Raw genomic sequence first — 14,948 nt, forward strand, 5'->3', positions numbered from 1 at the left:
TTCCTGTTCTGGCAAAGCAGAGAATTATACAGGGAAAGAGGGAACCTTAGTATCTAGAGAATCTCTGATCAAAGTCTATGCCGTGTTCTTTCCCTGCCAAATACTAATGACTAGGAAGCCAGAAAACTCATAATCCAAGATGAGATAATGAGAATAGATACGACAGAAAGCTAATTAGAGTCAATCTTAGGTCCTACTCAGGAGCATGGTCTTCAAAAAATTTTTTAAAGTTGTTTAATTGGTTAAGATGTGCTCATTTAAACTTTCAGTGGACTAGATGGCTCAAGAAAACAAGATTAAGGGCATGAATTTGCCATTGAAACCTGAAGAAAGAGGCATATATCAAAAAGAATGGTGGGTTTACCACTATCACATAAAATGTACTGGGATCAAATAGATAAAAAGCTAAGTTTTTTTTGCAAACTTGTCATATTCAAAAAGTTCACTGGGATTAAACATGATTATGACTGTTCAAAACAAATACATTTTACTCAGACTCACATTTCTATATATTTTTTAAAGATTTTATTTATTTATTTGACAGAAAGCACAAGAGAGCACAAACAGGAGGCAGGGGTGGAGGGGGAAGCAGACTCCATGCTGAGCAGAGAGCCCAATCTGCAGGACTGCAGGACTTGATCCCAGGACCTTGAGATCATGCTGTGAGTCAAAGGCAGGTGCTTATCCAACTGAGCCATTCAGGTGCCCCAGACTCCCATTTCTATAGGCAAGAAGCAGCTCCCTCCATATGTGTTGATTCTAACAAAGATACTACAAAGAAAAGATCATGTAAGAGGCCGAGCCAGGAACATGGAGATTGATAGACTGAAGAACAAGTAGGCGCAGGGAGCATTACTAGGACATAAACTGGGAACATTACTGACAAGATTTTAAATTATGAGCTAGTGACTATGTATTGTATATATACCTTCTATTTTCCCTCTTTCAAATGGAAGTATTTATTGCAATTATTTTGTTCTTTTCCTATGACTATGTACTTTTGTTGGAGAGGAGAGACAAATAATCCGACATCTTATTTCATAAATCCCAGATCAAGAGGAGCTGTAATGAGCCAGATGTAGAAATTATTACAAAGTCCTAGACTTTGAGTTGGTTTTTAAAAAAATCTTCCTAGAGGAGGAATAAACATATTCTGTGATTTAAAGAGAGGAAAATAACAATTTGTAACCCAAGATTTTAATTTATTTCCAATTATTTGTTGTCCCACCTATAATAGGATTATACATCTCTATTCCATATCATGTTACTAGTACTGGGTCTCTGTCCTGTTGCCATAAAGCTCAGACACATGGCTTGGTTTGATGAGTGAAGTAGAAGAGGTGACATAAAGTCTTCTGAGCAGAAGCTTTACGATCCATTTCGTATCCTTCTTATTATCTTGCATTTCATTCTGTGTCGTCCAAGATACCACATCCAGATTCAAGTGGATCCTAGAATACAAAAAGACCCCACTATAAGCTGGCAAATGAAATATAATTGGCATTATGTATAGTCCAGAATCTGAAAAAAATATTAGTGTGTATAACTTTAGACACTAATAAATTGGGGAAATCTAACAATTTTAATCCTATATGATGATGAGGTTATCATTGATCTTATATCCCTGATCTCTATCTTACTCCATCAATTTTTATGGAAACTTAAATATTTTCAGATTGTTAGCTTCTGTAGGGGACCATCAATGTTCAGCAGTATTTCTTGTATTTTCCCAAGTAGTACATGACAGGGTATGCAGATCAATAAATATCTGCAAAGGCTTCTCTGAGGTGCTTAAGAGTTTAGGACAAAGCTAAAACATCGAGTACACAATCTTAGAGCTAATGATCTCCTATTTAAAACTCAAAGGAAGAGTGAAGTATCAGAATGAGACTAATTTTCTAAAAGGATTGAGGAAAAGTAATCAAGCATAGTATTCTAGGAGGCAACAATACCATTTTTAAAGTAAATTGCAAATTGTTAAGATGAGTTCTAAGTAAGAAAAGTCAATAGACATTGGTAACATGCTGAGATACTGTATAAATGGCATTGAGTCAGTGAGAATTTTGTGAATAAAGCCTGCTGATTTAGGTCAACATTGAGAAATTACTAGGATGAAAACAATAAAGATGATAATCTTTAAAATTTTTATTCTACTGCATGAGATCATGATAGTTGCTTAGTTGTAGGGAAAAAAAAGGAGCTCACAGATTAGCACTTGAATTTTCATCACACCTTTATAAACTGGCAACAAGAAATGTTTATTTTTACTCAGTATAGAAACTGATTGTGTACATGATACTTAGTTTCCTGAAGTTAATAATTAAGTAAGAATTGTCCATTTCCAATAACATGGTAAAGCACCTTAAATAAATAAGCCAGGATATAGTTCTATGCTTAGAACAGTGTGGATACTTAACATACTATAAATGCTGAATGATTGAATTGATGAACCTATGACTAAATTGAGTAAAGCTCAATTACCTTGCTTTTAACCATTTTCCCATAAGTTATATACACATACTATGCCCATGGAAGTATCTTTTTTTATTCTTTCTTTAGATAAATTATTGAAGCATTGAGTATTATAATAATGAGTGAATGTTGAGATACTCGCTTATTTATTTTGTTTCTATGAATAAAATTTATGGGGACTCAAATAGTGAAATTATGATCACTCTTGAAATTCATAGAGTATAAAAGTAGAAATATGATTTAACTCTTGTAAAATATTTATTAAAAATTACTGTCCCAAGAGTATAATAATGCCAATAGGCAATGGCTGCCTAAATAATTTAGTGCCATCATGCTTTTTCAAGGTAGCACAGAAGTTCTGACATCCTATTGTTTATTTCCAGGCCAATACATTATTGCCCTCAAGTAAGGAAAAAACTCTTGTAGAAGTTGGAAATTTTTAATTAAATAATAAAATATCTTCCTATTTCTTGCATAAGGTCTCATAAAGGTCTGATGTTGAAATATATTTACATATCATATCATAGGCAGAAGCGCAGTGATTGTCACAATGATAGGCAATTGAACCATCAAGTGCTGCAGGCAGAACTAGTAAACATTCCTATGAAGCTATGATGTACCATACCATGCCTGCTAGTGTTTAATTAGGAATCCAGATTCTTTGCCTGTGCCAATGTTTACATTTCTTTTTGAATGGATATATTACATATTACTTGCCTAATCTATTCCAAGTTAGGAATACTTTGATACAGAAAGATACTGTAGAATAACAGAAAAGCCCAGGATTGGGAACAAAGAATTGGGGGGTAGGAAGAAAGAACAGGAACTACCACTTGTTAAAAGTTGACCACATGTCAAATATTATTTCAAATATTATCTAATTCAGTTTAACTACACCTTGCCCCAATAACCTAGAAACAGATATAGTTGTAGTTGACTGAAAGATAGGAAACAGGGGTAAAGGTTCAGAGATGTGATGGAAACAACTAAATATCACACAGCTATTTTGTTGCTGTGCCAGAACATATATGCATCCCTGCTTTATGCCAGTTTCCAAAGTGTGTCCGTGCTTCTACTAGTGAGCTCTACAAACTTTTATGAGCTCTATTCCCAAAGTCTATCCTTTGGTTTCCTCTTCTGTCATTTTTAGAGAATACCATTTATTATTATTATTATTGTTATTATTATTATTATTATTATGGTATTATTTCTTTTTTTTTTCTTTTAGAGAGGGAGAAACAAAGAGGGTAGAGGAGGAACAGAAGGAGAGGGAGAGAGAGATTCGAAGCAGACTCCATGCCCAGCACAGAACCTGATGTGAGGTTCAATCTCCTAATCCTGAGATCATGACCTGAGCTAAAATCAGAAGTTGGACACTTAACCCACTGAGCCACTCAGGCACCCCAATGTAATGGTATTATTTTGATAGTGACCATTGATTTAGGTGTATTTAAGAGTTATTTTGATGATAAAGTGAGATAAAGCTTTGAGTTCATTTTTAATCAAAGAGAGCACTCTGCAATATAAGTTGCTTATAACTTACAGTTAATTTACTCACAATAGAGGGAAGGCCACTGTAGTAAGATTCTTCACCTCTCCCTGACTCCTCATCTCCCTTTTGACATATCTGAAGACATAACCTAATTTTGTCATTATTAGCAATAAAGCAAAATATGATTTTTACATACCTAACTCCATTTCTCAATTATTTCAGACCTTGAGAAAGAAAAGTTTATTTTTTTCTTCTTTTTCCAAAATTTATTATTGCCATCCCTGTTGACTTGTTCTCCACCTTCAACTACCTATTTGAGGATATAAGCCCCCTGAAATGCCATATTTTGGATGTGTTGATTTTTGAACTATATTATTGTTATGTATTTTAAAGTAATTTTGTTTAGTCACTTAAATCATGGGTGTTACAAATGTTACAAAATAAAATGCAGCTGTCTAAATTTAGAGAACTACTTGTCTATTATTCCTGATTATTAATTATTCCTGATTGGGCAGCATCCCAATTTAGCAGTAGAAGTGAGTTCCAGAGAGCTGTACAAAATGGAAGGCATGAGGAGGTAGAAAAAGGAAGTTTCTAGCTAAGAGTAGACTTTTCCAGGCAAGGTCACCCTTCTCTGGTGGAATGCAAGTGTCTATCAGGCATATTACCCCACTAGTGCTGACCAGGTAATACCAGCTTGGTTTAAAGGTCACATTCCTGATAGAGACTGAATTTACAGCAGGTTAGTTATTAGGTCTTGATTTGTTGATGTGGGATTTAGCACAAATTACTCTATCTTGAGCTTCTTGTTTCTTTTTTAACATAAATAAATTAGACCTTTGCATTACAAAAGTGAAAGAATGTCTGATAATATATTTCAAGTAACTGCACAATTGTATAGTTTTTTTCAGGCACTAAGCTTTAATATGTGATAGCAAAAAATATACTTGCAATCTTTGAAAACAGATGGAAGCTTAAGTATATGGTTATTAAAATATCCACTTATTCTTTTTTAGTACAACATACATTGCCGAATTTGGACTTATGGCAATTAATGTGACAGGTAAATACACTAAATGGCCAAAAAAATTAGAAGTTTAATAGGCGGCATCTTGCATACGTGAAATCTCAAGGATTGCCTGTCATGTAAAAATATATTCAGGCTCATAAATATATTTTAAAGTTCTTACTAACCTCAGAATAAAATAAGTATCATGGCTTTACTATGTATTCCCTGACACTAACACAAGGTATTTATTTATCTGGTGAAATATTCTCCTTTTGGATAGTTCAGTAAGTATTTCATATTTCTTTTTGTTAGGCTGAGGTAAAGAAAAAGTTCCAATTACTGTTGCACTCTTACAGCTCTGCCAAGTACTTAGAGGTTCGGGTTGATATAGCTGGGAGATCTGCATTCATTTTGATAGGAGGTACTGTGATTTTTATGAAATATATATTTGGTTTTTGTGCATGATTTCACAGAGCTCCTAAAACCCTTGGAATTTTCTAAGTATGAGAGTAATAAAGATATCTTTTGTTATATTAATGAGGGAACTTTTGGAAAGCACCTAAGGATGAAGGCTGGTTGCCAGAGGAGCCAACCATGTGAAAGAAGGTGAGAGCTTTCATTTCTACCTCCCTGACCTCTGGGGAGTGAAGAGGAGCTGGAGGTTGAATCAGTCACTAATGAGCAATGATGTAATCAATTGTGCCTATGTCATGAAGAGTCCATAAAAACCTCCTAAAGTCTCCATAGAGTTCCAAGACCTTTCAGGTTGATGGACACATGGAAATGTGGGGAGAGTGGCAGGTGTGGAGAGAGTATGAAAGCTCCATGCCCCTTCCCAGATACTGGGCCCTATGTACCTCTTCCATCTGCTATTCCTAAATTACATCCATTTGCAATAAAGCAGTCACAGTGTAAGAGGAATGTTATTTCTGAGTTCTGTGAGCCACTTTGATCTTTAGGGAAGAGGGGAACCTCTGATCTTTAGGGGGAAGAGAGTGTCAGAAGCACAGGTGATAGCTAAAAACTAGCTTCTGAAATAGGGAGTGGGGATCAGTCTTGTGGGGCTGAGCCTCTAACCTGTGATACTATTATCTACCTGTTATACTATCTTCAGGTAGATAATATTAGAATTGAGTTGAATTGTAGGACACCAAGATGTATCAAATGTACCTTGGTAAGCATGCATGTAATAACTACCAAGTCTCAGAAAAACATTTGTCACAATCCCTTTTAAGATTATCCCTATAGTGCAATCTCTGATGATGAATGGGTTTTTGGCCCATGTTAGGTTATATTTGAATCTTGTTCATAAAATAAAACTTAGATTTTTAGGGAATCATGAAGAACATCTAGTCTACTGATGTGTTAAAGTTTAATAATTTGCATATTCTCTTTGGGATTTCCCCCTTATCTCTGAATCATCTTTACCTTTATGTACATGATATTCTTCAATAAGATTTTTTTATTAATAAATGAAAAGTAAATAAATATACATACATATAATTAAAACAATCATATCACAGTTTTAATAGGATATTAGTTCATTTTAAGATCAATTAATGTTAAAGTAAATTATATATGTGCATATTAAATAATAAAATACAAGTAAATTTTGTGTGTATATAAAAATACAAACTCCCTAAGTTATCTCTTTTATATTAGTAGGATATACATATTGTCAACAGTGATCTTGAAAACCACTCACTGCACTTATCTTACTGTCTTCCATGATAGGACATCTCTGAGAACAAATAAGAGCAAATATCTGAATTTCAGTAGTATTTGCTCATTGAACATAGTTTTACCTGTTTAGGTCACACAGAAGAGATTAAATACTTCTTCCAGGTAATAGCTTTTAAATGGAGTTTCAGAAATGACCAGATTATTTAAAACAAATTGCTTCTTGGGAAAGACAAGAAAACTGAGCATATAAAAGTGGCATCCAGTCATGGGGTCTCAAAGATCACTGAATGATGACAGAATTGGTCACATATTGTCACAGCTTTTGGCATGAGTGGCTAACTAGTTTGATACCATACTCAGTGGGAAAACCTTCATAACTTTTACTGTGGTATTAAAAAGAAAAGTTTTTTTTTAATACAATGCTACTCCAAAGATTAGTCTCATAAATAAGCAAAACAGTTGAACGTCTCAAAAACCTTTCTTTATTTCAAAAAAAAATTTTTTTAAGAAATGTCACATAAAGCAATGATTCCTGGCCTACTTTGTTCATTCTAGACAGACAGACTTTCAGTATGTTCATATTATAGCTTTTTCTTCTTCAGCTTATAAATATAGGTGGCGACTGAAGAGCTAGTGAATGAACTTGAAACAAGATGAGTGCCTAGGATAAGAGCATTTACACACCCTTACCTATACACCTACAATCTTGACAGCCTTCTCCTGCAATACCTGCCTGCATGTTAGCTATTCTTCAAAATCCTTCATCCTCTAAGCCCATCAAATATATGAATACACTTACCTAGTAAGTTGAATATAGATATAAAAATAAATTTTTCTAAATTTCACAAAAAGATCAATTTTCTTGAAATCTTCATTCATAAAGAATCAGAATAAAAAGGCTTCTAAATTACCTAATGTAAGTGACAGATGCTTAGCAAAGGTTTCGTATATCTCCACTTATCTTTGTTTATTGTAAGAGTCTCATTCTGATCCGTAGTTGTATTCTAAGTGTGCACACACACGCACACGCACACGCACACACCTGGTACAACATAATGGCAATGAATGCATGCCCACTGTATATGAACCACACAATTGTCATGGTTGCTTGGCAACTACTGACAGGCACCGTATATTGAAGAGCAAGAGGATACAAAGCAATAAATGAAAGCCTTATCAAATGTATTGATTTCAGGTGGAAGGGAACTCTTCAATTCAAAAATGTTTCCTTTGGGTTATGAAAAGAAAAGTTTACTTGCCTATTTTTAAAAATTAAGCTAAATCAGGGGTTGTACTGAAATAGATTAGACAGTACTTCCATGAAGAAGTAACTGACTGCTGGTAAAAAGAAAAGATAGGTGTACCTAACATGTTATGTCTTGATTGCACTCTCTTTGTGGTAAGATGCACTACTGATACTACTTTGAACAAATATTTCCCCCCTTTTACTCCCAGATTGAAGAAGATCTTACCAGACTTGAGTTTTTAGCATGTATTTTTTTATGTTAGTACAAAGTTAAAACTGTTTTTGCTACTTTAAAACATTGTATTTTTCTTTCCATAATGTCTATTATATAGTTGCTAATATGTTAGAGACTTTGAGGAAATACTTTATATGAGCATGCTTCAGTCATTGCCCTTATTAAACGATTTTAGTTTTGACTTTCCTGGATCATAAAATTTCTTTTTTCCTTTTTTTTTTAAATTTTTTAAATTGATTTATGATAATCACAGATAGAGAGAGAGAGATAGAGAGAGAGAGAGGCAGAGACATAGGCGGAGTGAGAAGCAGGCTCCTTGCACCGGGAGCCCGACGTAGGATTAGATCCCGGGTCTCCAGGATCGTGCCCTGGGCCAAAGGCAGGCGCTAAACCGCTGCGCCACCCAGGGATCCCTCCTTTTTTTTTTAAAAAAAAAAAAAAAAAAAAAGGTTTTATTTATTTATTCATGAGAGACACACAGAGAGAGGCAGAGACATAGGCAGAGGGAGAAGCAGGCTCCTCGCAGGGAGCCTGATGCAGACTCAAATCCCAGGATCCCTGGATCACGCCCTGAGCCGAAAGCAGATGCTCAACCCCTGAGCCACCCAGGCATCCCTCCTGGGTCACAAAATTTCATCTGTCTTGAAATGGCTATTTTCCTAGGTATCTTATGCTTTTGGGTGCAATTGTAAATGGGATTGACTCCTTAATTTCTCTTTCTTCAGTCTCATTGTTAGTGTATAGAAATGCCACTGACTTCTGGGCATTGATTTTGTATCCTGCCACGCTACCGAATTGCTGTATGAGTTCTAGCAATCTTGGGGTGGAGACTTTTGGGTTTTCTATGTAGAGTATCATGTCATCGGCGAAGAGGGAGAGTTTGACTTCTTCTTTGCCAATTTGAATGCCTTTAATGTCTTTTTGTTGTCTGATTGCTGAGGCTAGGACTTCCAGTACTATGTTGAACAGCAGTGGTGAGAGTGGACATCCCTGTCTTGTTCCTGATCTTAGGGGAAAGGCTCCCAGTGCTTCCCCATTGAGAATGATATTTGCTGTGGGCTTTTCATAGATGGCTTTTAAGATGTCGAGGAAAGTTCCCTCTATCCCTACACTCTGAAGAGTTTTGATCAGGAATGGATGCTGTATTTTGTCAAATGCTTTCTCTGCATCCAATGAGAGGATCATATGGTTCTTGGTTTTTCTCTTGCTGATATGATGAATCACATTGATTGTTTTACGGGTGTTGAACCAGCCTTGTGTCCCAGGGATAAATCCTACTTGGTCATGGTGAAAGATGTAAAGGATCTATACCCTCACAACTATAGAACACTTCTGAAAGAAATTGAGGAAGACACAAAGAGATGGAAAAATATTCCATGCTCATGGATTGGCAGAATTAATATTGTGAAAATGTCAATGTTACTCAGGGCAATATACACGTTTAATGCAATCCCTATCAAAATACCATGGACTTTCTTCAGAGAGTTAGAACAAATTATTTTAAGATTTGTGTGGAATCAGAAAAGACCCCGAATAGCCAGGGGAATTTTAAAAAAGAAAACCATATCTGGGGGCATCACAATGCCAGATTTCAGGTTGTACTACAAAGCTGTGGTCATCAAGACAGTGTGGTACTGGCACAAAAACAGACACATAGATCAGTGGAACAGAATAGAGAATCCAGAAGTGGACCCTGAACTTTATGGGCAACTAATATTCGATCAAGGAGGAAAGACTATCCATTGGAAGAAAGACAGTCTCTTCAATAAATGGTGCTGGGAAAATTGGACATCCACATGCAGAAGAATGAAACTAGACCACTCTCTTGCACCATACACAAAGATAAACTCAAAATGGATGAAAGATCTAAATGTGAGACATGATTCCATCAAAATCCTAGAGAAGAACACAGGCAACACCCTTTTTGAACTCGGCCATAGTAACTTCTTGCAAGATACATCCACGAAGGCAAAAGAAACAAAAGCAAAAATGAACTATTGGGACTTAATCAAGATAAGAAGCTTTTGCACAGCAAAGGATACAGTCAACAAAACTCAAAGACAACCTACAGAATGGGAGAAGATATTTGCAAATGACATATCAGATAAAGGGCTAGTTTCCAAGATCTATAAAGAACTTATTAAACTCAACACCAAAGAAACAAACAATCCAATCATGAAATGGGCAAAAGACATGAACAGAAATCTCACAGAGGAAGACATAGACATGGCCAACACGCACATGAGAAAATGCTCTGCATCACTTGCCATCAGGGAAATACAAATCAAAACCACAATGAGATACCACCTCACACCAGTGAGAATGGGGAAAATTAACAAGGCAGGAAACAACAAATGTTGGAGAGGATGTGGAGAAAAGGGAACCCTCTTACACTGTTGGTGGGAATGTGAACTGGTGCAGCCACTCTGGAAAACTGTGTGGAGGTTCCTCAAACAGTTAAAAATATACCTGCCCTACGACCCAGCAATTGCACTGCTGGGGATTTACCCCAAAGATACAGATGCAGTGAAACGCCGGGACACCTGCACCCCGATGTTTATAGCAGCAATGGCCACGATAGCCAAACTGTGGAAGGAGCCTCGGTGTCCAACGAAAGATGAATGGATAAAGAAGATGTGGTTTATGTATACAATGGAATATTACTCAGCTATTAGAAATGACAAATACCCACCATTTGCTTCAACGTGGATGGAACTGGAGGGTATTATGCTGAGTGAAGTAAGGCAGTCGGAGAAGGACAAACATTATATGTTCTCATTCATTTGGGGAATATAAATAATAGTGAAAGGGAATATAAGGGAAGGGGGAAGAAATGTGTGGGAAATATCAGAAAGGGAGACAGAACGTAAAGACTGCTAACTCTGGGAAACGAACTAGGGGTGTTGGAAGGGGAGGAGGCCGGGGGGGTGGGAGTGAATGGGTGACGGGCACTGGGGGTTATTCTGTATGTTAGTAAATTGAACACCAATAAAAAATAAAAAATAAATAAATAAATAAAAAAGAAATGGCTATTTTCTAAACTGTGCATGAATATCTCTGTTTACATCTTTGTAAGTTTTAGAGCACTTGTTTTGTGTGTGCATGTGTGTGTGGTTTTTTTCTAAATAATTACCTTTGCTCTGTACGTCAAATAGTCAAACATATCTTCACTCGACATCTAGAGAAAAACAATTGTTTCTTTTAAAAATGCTATTGTCAGATGTTACCAGAAATATAAAATAACTGATATACAAAATAACTGAAGAAAAATCTTACCTAACATTTTCAGACACTATTTTATATCCAAAGCTAAAATGCTTATGAATTTGAAACTTTTAGTCCTGTTGCTGATATTTAAAACTACCATATTTCTAATTCCTTCAGTTGTAGGAAATATCACGAGTTACATTTTCTTAAAAAAAGAAAAGATTAGGAAAAGCAGATGAAAAAGCAAATTCTACACTTGCTTCTGTGAGTCTAGGAAGAAAGGGTATTAAACTGTGGGAAAGGCCCAGCTATCTTTTTCTTATTCTCAAGCTCCTGTTGGCTCTGCCAAAAGAAGCAAATTAGAGAAAATGAAGGATTCTAAAAGACTATTTTAGTTAACAAATATTACTGGTTTCCTACATCCCAGTAGTAGGCTCCTTTCATGGCTAAGAAAGCACAGCCATAAGGAGGTTAAATGACCAGTAAGAAAATGTTAGCCAGTGACAACACAAACCAACCAATTCTATCAATCTGAAACTTAATTAACTCTTTCTTAATCCCTGAATCTCATTGCTTCTTGGGATCCCTTAGCTCATTTGAGTGTCCAATTAAAGGAATCACAGTCCTTCTCTTTGATACCAGCTATTTGACGATGCTATACCACAAGAAACTGAAATTACCAATCCTTACATTCATGGGACATTTCTGGCAATGCATCTGCATTTGTAATTCAGATTTGTGAATTCTCTCCAGTACACTGAGACGGCCTTACCTCTTTAAACCTTCCACTTTTACTACCATTTGATTCCATTTCTATGTTCCATTGGGAAGTCTTGTCTTTACCTTTCCTCATTGGAAACCAAATCTAGAAGAATTTGATTCATAGTCATCTAATCTATATTCTGATTTCCTTGAGCATCTCATAATGAAAGACATTTAAACATATAAATTTTAGAAACTTTGGTTCTTTCTGGAAATGTTGAACTTCCCAGCAATCCATTTGTTTTTATTCCTTTGTACAATACACCAAATCATTAAAAACACTTTTGTGGATGAATAGCAGGATTGCTTTAAGAAATTGAGTTTAGGGATCCCTGGGTGGCGCAGCGGTTTGGTGCCTGCCTTTGGCCCAGGGCGCGATCCTGGAGACCCAGGATCGAATCCCACGTCGGGCTCCTGGTGCATGGAGCCTGCTTCTCCCTCTGCCTATGTCTCTGCCTCTCTCTCTCTCTCTCTCTCTCTCTCTCTGTGACTATCATAAATAAATAAAAATTAAAAAAAAAAGAAATTGAGTTTACATGCTATCAGTTTACTGTACTTGATGTAGGCTGCTGAAAGTTGCTTAAGGGAAATTGAAATTTCCAGTCCAAAGTTTTCCCATCACAAATTTATGTTGTCTAACTTAAAGACAATAAACTGTTCCCAGAACATTATGAACTACTTTATTTCATAATTTTAAAACACTAGCACTTTAATAGGGGAGAAAAAAACAAATAAATAGCTCCATTTAATACTAGGTATTTTATTTTGGGGTTTCTAATCATAAATAGAATTCTATGTACTTTTCTGGAAAATACTAATTAAAAGAAAATTCTCTCTACCTTAAAAATTATGAAGGGAACTTATTTAAATAATGGCAAAGAAATTAATAGAGGTCATTAATTTTGTCATATTTGAGTCAACAAGGATTGGTATTTCTTAATATACAATATAAAATCATCAAGAATTGATTCCTGTTTAGAACACAGACAATGATAACATGTAATAATATCTTCAAACAAATAGACATTAAAGAATTCATATCTTGAGCTGCACCTAGATTGAGTTCCAGGTCTTGTCTTAAAACATGAAATGTATTTGATGAAATAATTAGAATAAATGTTAGGATTTCTTGATCTTTTTGTATATGTGATATAAGAGAAGAAATATAGCACTAATATAGGAGTTGGAATAACTTTTCTCCATTGGTTCTCAAATCAGTCCAATAAGAGCTGCTGAAAGTTGATTAAGGGAAATTGAAATTTCCAGTCCAAAGTTTTCCCATCACAAATCTATGCTGTCTAACTTAGAATTAACTGTTCCCAGAATATTATGAACTATTTTATTTCATAATTTTAAAACACTAGCACTTTAATAGGGTGAAAAAACCCACATAAATAGTTCCACTTAATAGTAGGTATTTTATTTACAAATAAAAGTAAAATATTGGGTGGGAGCAGAAAATCATCCATAATTTAAAGAAAAAAAATCCCTGAAATTCCACTTACTACAATAAATAGCAGATAACAGTTTTATATTATAGCTCCATTACTTGAGTGGCACTTGAATATAGCTCTCTTCACTGTATGAATGAGTAAGAACTCATGTTCTCAGGGAAGTTTCTGTCTATAACAGGCACATAGTTCACAGAGCAAAGTCTTCTGGGTAATATTCATTGTGGATGTTAGCAGTTATCTATACTTCATAATGGATTCCTTTGCAGGGCTAATCCTTACAGAGGCCAATGATGCCTATTATACTAAGAAATATTTGAAATTTTTGGTCATCTATAGGCAGCCCTTGGTTGTCATTTCCTTATCTGAAGTACTGAATCTGTTCATGTAAATTGCTGCTTGATGACAGGGAACTCTCTATCTACATACCCCCATGACCAGTAACTCCCTGCTGAGACCTGTGATTCCCCTAGTTTCTTGCATTTGATCCCCTGTTACAATAGTTAGTTTACATGTAGAAACATGCTATTGCCATATCTTAGACTGTGACTTCTTCCATGATGGGAAATCTTTTAGGCTGTTTGGGCATCAGACCTCTCCCCTTGGAACTGTTCCATGGGACAAATCCACTCCATATATCTTTATCTTTCATGTTAAGAATCTTTTCCTTGGAGGCACTGGGGTGGCCTAGTGGTTGAGCATCTGCCTTTGGCTCAGGTCATGATCGCAGGGACCTGGGATCAAGTCCTACCAATGTCTCTGCCTCTCTCTGTGTTCTCTCATGAGTAAATAAATAAAATCTTAAAAAAAAAAAAAATCTTTCACTTGGGGTACCTGAGTGGCTCAGTTAAGCATCTTACTCTTGATTTTGGCTCAGGCCATGATCTCAGGCTTGTGAGATCAAGCCCCTCATGGGGCTGAGCATGGATCCTGCATAAGATTCTCTTTCTCCCTTTCCCTCTCTCATGCTCCCCTCCCCCCTATCATCACACATGCACATTCTCTCTTTCTCTCTAAAAAGGAAGAATCTTTCCTTCCTTCTTTTCCCTCTCACAACTTATATTGTGGATTTATAACTAGTCTAAAAGTTCTGAGTTATGGAATGTTTTTATGCATCTCTATTAATGTTGTCATTAATATTTTTATTAAGTGTGCTGGGCACTTTTCATGCACATATACACAAACATTTAAATTGTGAAACAATCATTTGAGATCAGTGCATATATTTCTTTTTATCAAATAAGGATGCTGAGGCACAGAGAGTTTATGAATGATCCTTAGGCTCTTATAGCAAGAAATTGACAAAGTTGGTTTCAAATATAGGTGATTTGACTTCCAAGTTTAAGTGCTTAACAACTATATTTCACTTGCTTTTCAGAGTTAGTTTTTAA

At 35.7% G+C, this 14,948-nt stretch overlaps 1 long non-coding RNA gene across 1 annotated transcript in view; it reads right to left on the minus strand.

Annotated features, from left to right (window-relative positions):
* Window positions 1-545: 545 nt before the first annotated feature.
* LOC144322307 (uncharacterized) overlaps window positions 546-14,948 on the minus strand; it is a 551,832-nt gene continuing 537,429 nt past the window's right edge. The window contains exon 8 of the long non-coding RNA XR_013387914.1: window positions 546-1,451. This is a non-coding gene — a long non-coding RNA (uncharacterized LOC144322307). The remainder of the gene's footprint in view (window positions 1,452-14,948) is intronic.

This window comes from Canis aureus, chromosome 10, assembly GCF_053574225.1.
Source record: "Canis aureus isolate CA01 chromosome 10, VMU_Caureus_v.1.0, whole genome shotgun sequence".
Lineage (NCBI taxonomy): Eukaryota > Metazoa > Chordata > Mammalia > Carnivora > Canidae > Canis > Canis aureus.